The following is a 10908-nucleotide window of genomic DNA, read 5'->3' on the forward strand; positions in this document are numbered from 1 at the left end:
CTCTGCTTCCTGGGTTTTCCACGCAAACCTCTTCGCTGCTAGCTAAGGTCTTTCCCCACCAACATCCATGGTCTGATCACTGCTGCCCGAGGTTATCTTCCTACAGCCCGGGTTCTCCAATTCTTGACCCCCAAGGTCACCCCACACTGCCCCCTCCCACTGTTTGTGTTTACCAGTCACCACAACCATGCTCTTTTCTACACTTCTGCCTGGGTCCCAGCTCTGCCATTGCCTTAATTTCTTCCCACTACCCCTGCCTAGGTCTGTCCTGACTGCAGCCCGAGTGCTGCAACTGTGGCAGCCCAAGGTCATTCTCAACGCTCTGCCCCGGAGCTCTTCTCCCCTTTCCTGCCTGCTGGTCTACCCTGACCCCCCAGCTGGGCCACCCTGTCTTTCCTCCTGACTCACACCCTCATCCCCACTGTCACTGTCGCTGTTGCCACTGCTGCAGGAGCCAGGCTTGCTGCCCTCCTCCTCGGGCTCAGGGGCTCCGCGTGTGCAGAGGAGGCCGGAGAGGATGGGGTGGCGCCAGACAGTGGTGCCGCCCCGTGGCATACAGCCACGGACATGGCGACAGCGGGGTCTGAGCCTGCCCTCAGGAGACTCTCCAGCAAGTCAGCCGCGTGGACCTCCACTGCCAAGGGCAGGCTGCACCCAGGCTCTGGTCTGCTGAGGTCGGCTGGGGCCTCCTGGAACAGCCAGACCAAGTCTGCCTCTTCCAGGATGGTGGCCACGTGGAGTGGGCGGGGGTCCTGGTAATTTTCAACCCACAACTGCAGCTTCCGGTCCTCCTCAGTTTCCTCTAACTTCTCCGGGCTGGTTCTTGGGTCGGTGTTGGGGGTGTTTTTGCGGTCCGTGGGAGGTAGGGGTCAGGGGCTCCTCGGGGCACCCAGTGGGGGCTGGACCGGCACCGTGCGGCGCACGCTCTGCCATGCAACCCAGTGCATGCCACACACAACCTCTGCACCGTGGACGCCTCCCCAGGCTGTCTGCCAAGTGCCAGGCTGCTTGGCCCAGCTCATCCTGCAGGTGCAGGGACTCGGTGCCAGCTGTAAAGCCCAGCAGGAAATCCGGGAAAGGCTCGTGGTGATGAATCACCTCCGAGCGCGGTGCCGGTCCCCATCTTCAGGGGCACAGCCAAGGGTGAGCGGTGCCCACCACAGCCCCGGCCTGCTTCCGCCCCGCACTGGTGCTCCCAGAGTCACAGAGTCCGGACCCCGACAGCCCAGGCCACTGTCACACCACTCATGTGCATCCACAGCCTTCCCGAGCCGGTGCCCCGGCCGTACTCCCCCGACCGTGGCCCCTAAGTCTTCTTTTGGATTGGCGTTTCAGCGAGGGGGTGGCCTAGAGGAGCAGGGAAGAGCCTTGCCTCAGTGCCCCAAGGCTGCACAAACACGTGCCGCAAGCTGGATGACTTCAAACAACAGAAACTTATTCTCTCCCAGTTCTGGAGGCCTGTCGTGAACTGAAGCGTGTCCCCCTAAAATTTATACACAAGCCCTGAACCCCAACGGGATGGTATTTGAAGGTGGGGCTTTTGGGAGTTTAGGTTTAGGTGAAGTCATGAGAGTGGGATCCCCACGACAGGATTAGTGCCTTTTTATTTTTTAAAAGAATAATATTGATTTTTTTAACTTTATTTATTATTTACTTTTTATTTCAGAGAGAGAGAGAGAGAGAGAGAGAGCAAATGAGCAGGGGAGGGGGCAGAGAGACAGGGGGAGAGAGAATCCTAAGCAGGCTCCACGGTCAGCACAGAGCTTGACAGGGAGCTCGATCTCACGACCCTGGGATCACAGAGCTGAGCCAAAAATCAAGAGTCGGGCACTCAGCAGACTGAGCTGCCCTGGTGCCCCAAGATGAGTACTTTCTAAGGAGAAACACTCGCTGTCTCTCTGCTCGCTGCCTTGTGAGGACACGGTGAGAAGATGGCCGTCGGCAAGTCAGGAAGAGGGCCCTCACCCAAACCCGGCCATGCCAGAATCCAGATTTCCAGCCTCCAGGACTGTGAGAAGATAAATTTCTGTTGGTTAAGCCACCCGTTCTGTGGTATCTAGTTATGGCAGCCTGAGCTCAGACAAGGCCAGAAGTCCAAAATTAGGGTGTTAACAGGCTGATTCCTTCTGGAGGTTCTGAGGGCGATTGGTTCCGTGCCTCACTTGTAGCTTCTGCTGGCTGCTGGCAGCCCTTGGTGACCCTTGGCTTGTGGCAGCATAACTCCACCCTGTGCTTCCGTCTTCACATGCCTTCTTCTCAGCGTCCTCTCCTTTTCTGTCCTTTATAAGAATACCTGGAGGGGCACCTGGGTGGCTCAGTCGGTTAAGTGTCCAACTCTTGGTTTTGGCTCAGGTCATGATCTCACGGTTCATGAGTTCAAGCTTTGTGCTGACAGCACAGATCCCGTCTGGGATTCTCTCCCTCTCTCTCGCTCTCTCTCTGCCCCTTCCCTGCTCGCGTTCTCTTCATCTCTCAAAATAAATAAATAAAAACTTTATAAGAACACCTGTCATTGGATTTAGGGCCTACCCTAAACCCAGAATAATCTTATTATAAGGTCCTTAACGTAGTTACAACTGCAAAGACCCTATTTCCAAATAACGTCACATTCACAGGTATTAGGGATTAGGACTTAGACACAGCTTTGGGGGCCACTAGTCAGCTATAAGCACAAACCAGGAAGCAGTGCGTCAGAGAGAGGCTGTGGGCAGATGGGAAATCCTTCCAGGAAACCCCAGAGGAAGCTACGAGTGGAGAGGACAAGGCGAGCTAGACTCCCGCCACCTCCCAAAAGAGACTCGATGCTTCACCCCTGCACCTCAACCCGCCACCCCTCCCCTACTCCAACCAGGAGAGAATCGAAAGCAGCTGAGCCAACCCATGGTTTGTCCTGCCTCTGTGGCCTGCTGAAACTGCACTGGTCATTTCAAATGCCTGGGAGAGAGCAGCATCTATAACTTCCAGCCTCCTCCCCCCCCAAAAGCTTGAAGCTACCGGCACCCAGGGGAGCTTCCGGAACACACGGGAAGCACTCGTGGGAGGAACCCCATCAAAGCCCTTGGTCAGCCAGGCAATGTCCACCGCCCCCCAATCAGCCTACAGGGCCTGGAGCACCAGGAGTGCCCCGGCCAGGGCAGGCCTAGTGGGAAAGCCTCCTCCCCACAGCCCATGGCAGTGAGTCAGCAAGAGTCCCAGATCTAGTGCAGGCCGCAGGGTGGCCAGTGGAGAGGAGAGGACACTGCAGGCTTCAGTAACGACGCTTTACATTGGCAGGAAGCTGCACGGCCCACAAACACCCTCGCCTCCCCTACCCCCTCCAATCCTCACTGCACCCTGTGAGGTAGAGGTCACACTAAAGTTGTCCCCGCTGGACACGTGAGAAAACTGAGACTCAGAGAGGAAAGTGTCTCAGCAAATACAAAGCAGAGCGGCTCACTGCAGTGTAGCACGTTCTGGACTTGAGTTCTGGAACAGGAAAAGGACCTTAGTGGAAAGGAGGTGAAATCTGAATAAAGTCTAGTATTTAGTTAAGAGCGTTGTACCAGTCTTCACGTACCGTGGCTACATGAACATTGAGGGGTGCTGGGTGAAGGGCATTTGGGAGCTTTCAGTTCTATTGCTATGGTCTGAATGTTCGTGTCTCGCCCAAACTCATGTTGGAAACCTAATCCCCAATGTGATGGTATGAGGAGGTGGGGCCTTTGGGAGGTGCTCAGTCACCAGCGTGGAGCACTTCTGAATGACACTAATGACCTTGTGAAAGAGGCCCCAGGGAGCCAGCCCACCCCTTCTACCACGGTAACGCAGCAGGAAGCCTGCAGTCCGCAACTCTAATGAGGGTCCTCCCTGGTACCCAGGGACGCCAGCACCCTGATCTTGGACTCCCAGCCTCCAGAATTGTGAGGAACAAATTTCTGTAGTTTATAAGCCACCCAGTCTGTGGTATTTTGTTACAGCAGCTTGAACAGACTCAGACATCTATCTTTGCAACTTTTCTGGAAATCCAAAATTGCTCCAAGATAAGTTTTGTTAAAAAGCAAAGCTGGGAAGGGAGTGGAGTAAAAAACCAGAAACAAAACAGAAACGGTATTGACTTTTTTCATCTCAAGTTCAGGAGTTCACACTCTTCTGTGGTGGCTGTTGACAAGGACATGAAGAAATTGGAACCCTTGGGGCCCCTGAGTGGCTTAGTCGGTTAGCGGTTAGCATCTGACTTCAGCTCAGGACATGATCTCGCTTTGGGAGTTCAAGCCCCATATCAGGCTGCCTGCTGTCAGCAGAGAGCCTGGATCCTGCTTCAGATCTTCTGTCTCCCTCTCTCTCTGCCCCTCCCCTACTCACATATGCGCTCTCGCTCTCTCAAAAATAAAAATAAAACATTAAAAAAAATTGGAACCCTTGCACATTGCTACATTGCTATTGATAATGTAAAATGGTGCAGCTGCTGTGGAAAGCAGTTTGGTGGTTCCCCAAAAAGCTAAATCGAATTACCATATTACCCAGCAATTCCACTTGTAGGTATAAACCCGAAGGAATTTCAAGCTGGGACCTGTACACCAATGTTCACTATTCCCAATAGTCAAAAGGTGGAAACAACTCAAATGTCCATCAATGATGAACGGATAAGCAAAATGTATATACATACAATGGAATACTACTCAGCCTTGAAAAGGAATGAAATTCTGACACATGCTTCAACGTACATGAGCCTTGATAACATGGTGCTAAGTGAAATAAGCAAGATGCAAACAAACAAATATTGTAGGATTCCATTTATATGAGATGCTTAGAATAGGCAAATCTATAGTGACAGAAAGTAGACCAGTGGTTAGAACAGGGGCAGGGGGAGAAGGGTGAGTTATTATCTAATGGTACAAAGTTTCAGTTTGGCATAATGGAAAGTTTGGGAAACGGAGAGGAGGGATGATTGCACAGCCTTGCAGACATACTTAGGGCTGCTGAATTGTATACTGTATGGTGGTTAAAGTGATACATTTTGTGCAGATTTCACCACAATAAAAAATGTTTGGTTTTTTTTAATCACAAACTGCCCCTTTCTTAACCTTGAAAATGGTCCCTGGGTGAGGACTGGGTGAAAACAGGGCACTGACAGAGAAATGAGTTGCCTCTTGGAGGAATGTTAACACCTCTCTCCACCAACATCCTTAAGGCTCCTAGCTCCCTCCTTGAACCAACCCCCAGCACATTTGCCTTCAGGAAGGAAGGACAGGGTAGAACAGGGGAATTGCCCCACTTCAAATTTAAACCACTTTGAGGCAAGTGGCCACTCAGCACCCAGGGAGCCTACCTCTTCCCCAAATCTTTGAGCACCTCTTCCCCAAATCTTTCTTCTCGCTTTATCAGCCAGCAAAGACCCTCCTACAGTACTTTGTAACAGAGTGTATTTTTTAGTCGGGAAAATAAACCTCTTGAACAACCTTAATATATATATATATATATATATATATATATATATGTATATATATATATAGATATAGATATATACATATATATACACACACACACACATATATATACACATATATATGTATATATGTGTGTATATATATGTGTGTGTGTGTGTATATATATGTATATATCTTATTTATTTTAGTTTGAGAGAGACCGTGAGTGGGGAGGAGCAGAGAGAGAGGGAGAGAGACAGAATCCCAAGCAGGCTCCATGCTGTCAGCGAGGAGCCCGACTTGGGGCTTGAACTCATGAACTGTAAGATCATGACCCAAGCCCAGATGAAGAGTCAGATGCTTAACCGACTGAGCCACTCAGGCGCCCCACACGACCTTTATTTCTTGAACATCCGTTTGATAAAGGGCTTTTAAGCCTATGGTTCCATTCCCTTTCCTAGCTTTTTGCTAGATAACCACTTACCACTTTATAGTATTTTCTTGCATACCTGTCTGCTATCAACTCCTACCTTGGAATCCTCCCAAACAAAATACCAAAAGGTATTTTATTTATGTTTATATTCTCAGGCATTGGGTACGTGCTCAAAAAATTTGATTAATCAATTAGGAGATAAGGGAGTGAGAGGTTTAGCAACCTAAATTGTCTTTAGATTGCCCTCACTCTCTAACATCCTGCCCTGGTATAACCCTGGTATAACAATGCCTATGAATTTCTATATATATGCATGTTTGTGAACATGCACACCATAAGACTTTTCGGCATGAGCATATACATTAGTTCCAAGAAAAACAGATCTATGAGCCCTTCCTACACATCTCTAAGGACATCTACCCACACTGCAACTGATCTGCATCACTAACACCAAATCCACCTGTAAAGGCCCTTTCTTCAAAGGCCTTTGCTTCCAGGAACCTACACCCCCCACCCCACCACCCCCGTCTTCCGGCTGGTCAAGACCTATCCTCTCCTTTATTTTCCTCATCACATATAAGGGGCCTGATGATCTCCCGTGATGTCTGCTTCCCTAATTACTTTATGGATGTAAATCATCTGTCCTCAATAAGACTGCCCCTACCTGAAGAAGGTAGTTGGGTTCCTGCTACCCATACTTCCTGTGGGACCTTGGGCAAGTTACTTAACGCTTCTGAGTCTCAGAGTAAAATCTGTGAATAGCAACGTCTTCTCCAGGGTGCTAGGAAAAGTGGCCAATGCTCTGGAGGTGCCCCTGAAGTAACACCCTGCGGGGCAGAGGCTATGTCTTGAAATGCGGTATTTCCTCCACCAAACCCAGGAGACGGTTGAGTACAAATATTTATTGAATTTGTCTTTATTACATTTTTTTACTGAGATATAATTCACATACCATAAAATTCACTATTTGAAAGTGTACAATTCAGTGGTTTTTAGTATATTCATGAGGCTCTGCGACCATCAATTCCAGATATACAATTGCAGAACATTCTCATCAACCCATCTCCTTGGCTTTTAATAAATCAAAGTATATCTTGACTATTTGTCAGTAAATATAATTATTCTACTTTATAATTACTAATAGTGTTTATGACATTACTATGTGCCAGTCACTGTTTGGAATCCTTTATACACAATAAGTCCAACATGGTAAATTTACAGCAGCGGCATCATGCCACGTTACTCATGAAGAAGCGGAGACGCTCAAGGGCAGGAATCTTGCCCATGGCCACCGAGCTGCCACTTGAACCCAAGGTGCCTGAGTCCAAGTTCCTCACCATTCCTGCTACCTCTTCGCTGGAGCATTAAGATTTAACCAACCAACCAACCAAAAACAAGCAACAGACACAACCTTTAAGTATGAAGACCCCGTTTCTTCCTCCTTTATCAATCACCCATGGCTGTGATTTTTTTTCTAAACACAAATGAATTGTCCCCTGCTGACCTTGGACCTTTGTGTCGCTGTGTCGGCGACACAAAAGTCTGGAAGCCCTGATCCTCACCCCCCAGAAGTGAACAGTGTGGACCCACAGTACAGGGAGAAGGGGACACACAAACACAGCATTCAGAGATGGAAGAGTCTGGCTATTGGTGATGGCGGAAAGCTGGGACTTCCTGTTCAAAAAGAACCATAAGCAATGAAATAGTTCTGGAAAGACCAATGGCTTGTTTTCTTTCTTTAAGATGAAATTCAGCAGCGGGAAAACCCGCTCATGAATTGAGCAAATGCTCCTTCCCTTTAAGTCATTTTATTCTCCGACAGCTAAAAACACACTGATCTCTGTTTACCTTCATAATACCACCTCCCACATTAAACTATCTATGCCCTGTCATTTACAGAGGGGCTGTTTTCAGATAACAGCACACACTGTATTTGATAGAAATGCTGTCTCTGAAAAGTACCATGTGGATTCGGTTTTGGTAATTCAAGTTTTTTGGTTTTTGTTTTTTAAATGTGCCATGGGGAAAATTCTGTAGAGCATCCTGTAGCAAAAACTCCTTCAAAATCGTCATTACTTGCTAGCTGCCCCCTAAGTTCTGATAACTCTCAATATCATGTGTTCTTATTCAAGATATACACCTGGATTTAGGCTACCTCATAGTCTGTCCTTTGCACCTCTTGGCAACAGAAAATGTACATACCAAGTTTGAAGGCCAGGACTCAGCCAACATCTCAGCTAGACTTTGACCCTCAGGAAAACTTGGGCACCTGCAAATATCTGTTACCTCAGATTTGTGGTCTACATATGGGGCCCTCAGGCATGCTTATAAGCAGAACTGCCGATACCGGAAAGTGCTGAGTTTACTTAGGGTTCTGAAGAACCTTCCAGCTTGGTCTGAGGTATCTTGTTCATAACACATTTTAAATGTTACTTTTTCCCCCCTACTAACCATGTAATTTAGGAGGAATTCCTTTCAGAAAATAACGCACCACTGATAATAACTGTATTGTATTGTGATAGGATTTTTTGGTTGGTAGGGTATTTGGGGGAGGGTGGTTAAATGGCACAATATACTACACGGTAACTTAAGAAGATAGGGGCAAATCTAGAGAAATGCTATTTCAGTTAAATAAACTAGGCAGCAGCTCCCTCTTGTGCTGAAAAGTAAGTACTGCAGCCACTGAATTAAAACCTGGAAAATCATCCCTCAATACACACACATAAAACTTGCTTAAACGAAGAGCTGTTCCCAAATATTTTAAGTCTGAGAAAAGCACGGTACTTAGTAACCCTTTATTTTAGCCAGAACACCCACTGCCATTAATATTTAATTAATTCTTCAAACATTTATTGAGTACTTACTGGGTGCCAGTTACTAGGGATGCTAGGGTAATTAACAGTTACTGCCTCCAAATTGCTCACAAGGGCTGGTCCATCAAGATACCACCTTTCTCATCATGCTTTTTCTGGTCCCCTGTCAACTATGACCTCTGTCTCCTCTGAACTTCCCCCGATTCCCACCCTAAGATTGAGTCTTCTCATGCCTCTCCCCTCTTCTTCCCATTATCAAGCAGTTTCTTTTCTTATCATGCTACTGGATTGGAACTTCTTTGAAAGCAGCAGCCACATCTGATCCACTCAGTTTTCCTCATTCTGCACGGGTCCAGTTAGTATCCAAATGCATATTTGTTCAATTTAATTCAATTCAACAGAATCAGGAAGCAATAGAGATCCACAGCTAATTAAAAACAGGTTCTAATGGAGAAGTGTATTTCAGCTGCTCTATGCACATAACTCTCAAAAATGGAAATGTAGCCATTGTTTCATTGCTGCCAAAATCATGTTGAATTTTTTCTAATCATTTTTCTGTGGTGCAAGGATGCCAATGGAAAATAAGACTTATATTATCCTAGAATCCATGATGCCAGAAAGAGTTTGCTCCATCACTTTCCTACCTGTCACGAAAAGATGCTGGATTGCGCAGGTGTTCCCTGTGGGCACCGTGTCAGAAATGTGAAAGGTCGCTCTGGCCAAGCCTTCTGGGGTGGACAATGTTCTAAACCAGTGGTTCCCAGACTTTGGGATGTCACATAAAAACTTAAAACAATTTTTTTCCTAGGGACTGACTGACATGAGGTTGCCAATATCTTATTTTGCTAACTATGAATAGTTTTTAAAATCACTTATCATCTTCATTTTATGGGGAAAAAAATGAACTTTAACACCAAGAAGCAAAAAAGTCATAATCTCAGAATAAAGAATTTTCCAAGATTTCATTTTTAAGCAATCTCTGCACCTAACATGGGGCTTGAACTCACAACTGCGAGATCAAGAGCCGCACTATGGACAGAGCCAGCCAGGCACCCCTCCCCCCCAAATTTTTTTGTATTGAATACTTTTAACTCTAGATTTGGACCAGGCACTTGGATCAAGGAGTTGGAGAATGTGGAGGGTGGACTTGAAGCTACGTCCCTGACACCCCTCCTCTGCCCACCTTTTTCCTCTCTTGGATTCAAGAGCTTCTTTTCATTTGACCATTCTCTCACTCAGGTTTGCCTTGCAGTATGTGAGAATGAGCACGAAATCATATCCCTGAAGAACAGGAACTAGAATGGAAACCAGCTGATGCCAAAACCCAAACGAGGGAAAAGGGCAGAAGATGGGGTCAGGCACACGCCCTTACGTCCACCACCCCCCCTTCCCTCGTGTCTGGGTCCAAGGCTGGCTGGGCGGAAGGGGAGTTTGTGGGATGGCCTCATGTGGGTGAAGGGGAAGATGGGGAAAGAGAGACAAAGAGATCGGCCCTGCTTTTGGGAGCAGCATTTCTGTCTTCTCCTGACCACAAGGTAAACAGCAGAGTAGAAGCGTGCAGCAGTCTCATGCTTCGCTTTTTCAAAGCCTTTCAGATAGCTGTTCCATCTGATCACCTCCACACGACCGAGCGGGCTGATTTCAGGAAGGGGCTGAGATTGGCTTTGTCTCCCTCCCACTCCAGGACTCAGATGAAAGAAGGAAGGGCTCTCAGGGGCTCGTCTCTGAGGGGATGCTTGCATCTGTGTGTGTGTGTGTGTGTGTGTGTGTGTGTGTGTGTGTCTGTGTGTCTGTGTGTGCATGCGCAGGAACTTAACCCAGGTTGCAAGTCTGTGGGCAGCAGTAGGAAAGAAACCCACTGAGAAGCACTAAATGACCTTAAATAGCTTGCACCCTTCAGGTCACTCCTTAAATCGCCTTGCATACGCTACCTCCTCCCCAAGAGAGGGAGTCCCTCTGGGAGGGGGTCAGAAGGGGCTGACAGCCACAGCACCCCCCGCCCCCAGGGCCCTTCTCCTGACAAAACGACAGCCTTGGCACTCACATTAGTCTCGGCTCTGCTGTGTTCCAGAAAGGACAGGTGTCCCTCTGACTCAGGAAGACAGGCCTTGGAGCAGCGGCCCCTCCCCAGGGTCCACTCCTTCCTGCAGCCTGCTTCGCAGACGTGCGCGGCCGAGGGTGTGGGTGGCCGTGGCTCATCTCCCTCCTTTTCTCACCATCTTTTCTCATGCCAACAGGAGAGAGAAAACTCTTAAAT

At 47.9% G+C, this 10908-nt stretch overlaps 1 pseudogene; it reads right to left on the reverse strand.

Moving 5' to 3' along the window:
* Window positions 1-360: 360 nt before the first annotated feature.
* LOC131490431 (NF-kappa-B inhibitor beta-like) lies at window positions 361-7178 on the reverse strand (annotated as a pseudogene).
* Between the last annotated feature and the right edge of the window lie 3730 nt (window positions 7179-10908).

The sequence above is a fragment of the Neofelis nebulosa genome, chromosome 2 (assembly GCF_028018385.1).
Source record: "Neofelis nebulosa isolate mNeoNeb1 chromosome 2, mNeoNeb1.pri, whole genome shotgun sequence".
Classification (NCBI taxonomy): domain Eukaryota; kingdom Metazoa; phylum Chordata; class Mammalia; order Carnivora; family Felidae; genus Neofelis; species Neofelis nebulosa.